Here is a 3,904-nt window from a genome sequence, read left to right on the forward strand (position 1 = left end):
CATGGCCTCTGATCCTGTCTTGACCATATAGAGGTGTTCAACATATACTGATACCTGCCAAAAAGCTGATGAAGATGTAGGGGCAATAAAGGAATGTAAGCAGTAACAACCAGATGTGGAACAACAACGGCAGGCTCTTCCATTCAAACGTTAACTTGTACCTTTAACTTCATTTGATAAAGACAAAATCTACACTGAAATCCTTGTTTGGTGAGCTCACACGTTTCTCTTCACAGTCTGATAATTTTCTTAACTGTCCCTTACAGATTTTTAACAACATACTTAAAACTCCTACAATTCAAAGGTCAATCATGAGCTTCACTGTACCATTTTATAAAATGTATTCCTTCCCCCCATACCTCCTTAAAAGTTATTTCTTCAAGGAACTGATAACTCAATAGCTGACCATTGGATCCACAGTAATAAATGTTATGTCTAAAATGACTTAACTAAAACAGTTCCAAAATGCCATCAGCAGAGATCACACAGAAGTGTAACATGGTACTTTCAATGCTATCTGCTGGAAGAACAGTAAGGTCTCCAAAGCATGGGAGTTCAAATGGGCCATTTAAACAGGCAGATTATCCATGACTAAGGTACTCAATGAGAGGCCTACAGGTCAAGATACTCAGTGATTAAGTGGCCTACATACAGCTGACAACTTTTCCATAGATATTTTCAAATTTCTTATAGTTTTTTTCAAATATCAGATATAAAAGAAAGCCTATTTTGTCTCAGTATTTTCAATGGTTTCTGAATTATCTGTAGGAAGCTCTGACTCGTATAGAATTTGATATATGTATCCACCATTAAATCCAAATTGTGTTTTATATCAAAATTTATGTTAAGCAAAGCCAAGTTACTTGACCTTTGGTCTGTCAAAGTGTTCCTCACGTATGCTGCAAGATGAGACGCTTTCACCCATTTTCATAGCGTTCATTCTAAACCTTCATCACAGGAAGAATACACAGGACCTTCAGCAATGCATAGACATTAGGAAAAAGCTTGATATCTGGCAGATGAAGGGCTTCATAAATACTGGATGGAAGTTCTATATCTTTCCCTCTGTGTTTCCACTTGATTCTTCAACAATGTAACTCAGCAGAGAGCCTGTCAGGATTAGGTAAGTCACTTCTGTACATGTCAGCATGGCGCTCCTCTGATGTGTTAAATTTGAGCTGTCCCACGACAGAGGGTACCAGAGATAAGCATTGAAGAGCTCTGAGGTGCTGTTCTGAGAATATATCTTTCAGTTCCCTAATAATGTGTTCCACTGTTGGAACACTTAGAGTTTCTTTAGAGTAACTCTCAAAGGTTAGCTGAGGTTCCAGGTTACTGTACTGAGCTCTGTGAAATTTCCCTGGGGGTTTCATCTGAATATCAAGTTTGGTTGCCAAATTTGTGGCTTCCTCAAACCAAATTTCACGATAAACTTCGATATTTTCCATCACTTCATTTAGTGAATTGCAGCACTGCAGTCAAGCTACTTGCTGCAAAGAATACATCAGAGGTTTGCCCCTGAAGATTTTTCCCAAAGGCTCTTGTAAAAGATACATCATTTTTTTTTTTAACTCTGAGGCATTTTATTTGCACGTACGTATTACATCCCTAGGAAAAGAATCCAAGGATTTTCCCTCCTGTGTGTTTTCGTCTTGCTTCTTCATGGTCCATGATGCCAGCTGAGGTTGTCAGTACAATGAAACCAAACTGACGGGACGGGAGCAGGTTATTCTGCCATTTTTCTAGATCTTTGAGTTGCACATCAAACCTGGGGCTGATCACTCCACACTTATTTAGTCGGCCTGTGAGGTTCACAACAATTTTCCCAGCCCTGTGATCATCGATGATTTCAAATTCTCCAATATAACCATGCTTCATCATCACAGTTAGAAACCTGACGGTGACTTTGGAGCATGGTTTAATAAGAACCTGGCGCTTGCCTCTCTTTTCGGCATTGTTGATACTCTAGAGAGCATCCGCCAGGACATTCATGCGCACCATGATGGCGGCACGGAAAGATGGCGGAAAGAGCAAGATGCATCATTTTAAAGAACAACAATGGTAACGATGAAATCAAAATCTGTTACCGCACTACAGAGTACAAATGCTCGGCCAGCTATACAGTTATTCCATCTAACATCTGTGTCACTATTTATACCATCTAAACATAAAACAAGTGCTTGTAGGAGGTCCACTAAGATTTCAAAAGCATCATGCCTGCCTGTCCACTGAGAATGGCAAATTTCCTTCAGTTCTTTGCCCCTTTCTTCATTGTTCTGAAAGAGGGCAGAAATGACATTGTCAAGCTCTAAAAGCAGTTGCGGTGATGGATGGAAAAAAGAACAAACTTCCTCAATTGTTCCTAATGCAACAGATACTCCCATAACAGGCACTGATTTTGCCAGCCACATATTTAAGGCACAGGAGGAACAGAATGTGTAGATAGCTTGGGGTATTTCTCTAAAAGTCTAGAAGCAACAACTTTCATTTCGGAAGAAAATCCACTGGACACAATGTAAGCCTGGCCACGAGAGTATTCCGTGTTTAATCCCCACTTCTCAGCTATCTAGTGTGAAATTTCACAGCCAAAACGTTTGCATCAGCTTCCTAAGGCAGGAAGCCCACAAATTCCTCTCTCGGGTTACGAGCTTCCTCGACACACCTCGCCAGCACAGGCAGGTGCTCTTCCCCTGCTACGTCCACCACATCTCCGTGATGATGGGAAAGAAGCTAGAGTCTCTCACGTCCCTGAGTGTTTCTTCCCGAATGCAGCTCTCACAGATCTCCAGCATCTGTTTCTGCTGCGTTTTTGAACAGAACAATGTGTTAACTGCTGTTGTCTCAAAGCGCTTCTCAGAACCTCTTCACCAGAATTGGTCCGGCACTCCAGCAGTGCTTGAAATTTATCAGGAGTAAAGAGACCTTCTGGGATTTCATCAGCTTCATGTCCATCCAGAGGTATGTTCTGTTTTCCCATAAGAATCAAAATTTCAAATAAAGATTTTAAGTATTCTTTGTTTGCCTTCTCTTCAAGGGTTAAAGGTAAACTATCTCCATCCTGCTCTTCACCCTCTTCTTCTGCACTGGGGTTCTGAGCATTGCTGGTGTTTATTTCGTTATGTTTTGATTCCTGTTCAGAAGTTTCATCAGTTTTTTTCTGCTTCAGTGTCCTGATTTCATCTTCTCTCGATTCTTTTATTCGTTTTCTGTGTCTACTATGCGGATTATTCAAATGGCTGGTAAGATCAAATATTGTTGGTATTGCATTCTCTCTCGAACTGTCCTATAAGGGCTAGTTCTACAGATCATAGACGTCTCAAAGTGTTTGGCACACAACCGGTAATGTTTATTTAATTGATCAGGTGTTTTATCTTCTAAGTCTGCTCTCCTACAATTCTCCACCCACTTCTGGCATCTGGCCGGATTCTGCGGGAACCTGAAGAAGGCCAGGTCCGACTGCGTGCTCTTCGGCGTGCAGTTGGGGGCCGCGCAGAAGTTTGGCATCCGCATCGTTGTCTGCCCAGCGGCAGGCCCAGCTCTCCCCTCCCTGCCTCCTCAGGGCAGCCCGCCCGCCCGTCGGGGCCTGGGAGGGGATGTTTTTTTAATTTTAAAGAAAATGTTTTGCATCTTTTACCATTAATTAACAGGATTGCTTTTAATTTTTGGTAAATATCAAATATCACATTAAGGAAGTTTTCTGATTTTTTATTTTTAGCTTTAAGAGTTGTTTTGTGATCATCAATGTGTGCTGAGTTTATCGAATGCTTTTTTGTAGCTTTTGAGTACCTATTGATCACATGCTTTTCTTTTGATTCTTTGACCATTGTGTATTATAAATAGTATGAGGAATCATTAGAACAAATAAAATTTGTTTGTATTTTTTTCCTGTTTTCTAATTTCCTTT

General features: G+C 40.8%; 2 pseudogenes; both read right to left on the reverse strand.

Annotated features, from left to right (window-relative positions):
* Window positions 1-724: 724 nt before the first annotated feature.
* Window positions 725-3,504, reverse strand: LOC130859222 (52 kDa repressor of the inhibitor of the protein kinase-like; annotated as a pseudogene).
* Window positions 1,580-2,004, reverse strand: LOC130858944 (40S ribosomal protein S15a-like; annotated as a pseudogene).
* Window positions 3,505-3,904: the final 400 nt, after the last annotated feature.

Source organism: Hippopotamus amphibius, chromosome 8 (genome assembly GCF_030028045.1).
Source record: "Hippopotamus amphibius kiboko isolate mHipAmp2 chromosome 8, mHipAmp2.hap2, whole genome shotgun sequence".
In the NCBI taxonomy this organism is placed as follows: domain Eukaryota; kingdom Metazoa; phylum Chordata; class Mammalia; order Artiodactyla; family Hippopotamidae; genus Hippopotamus; species Hippopotamus amphibius.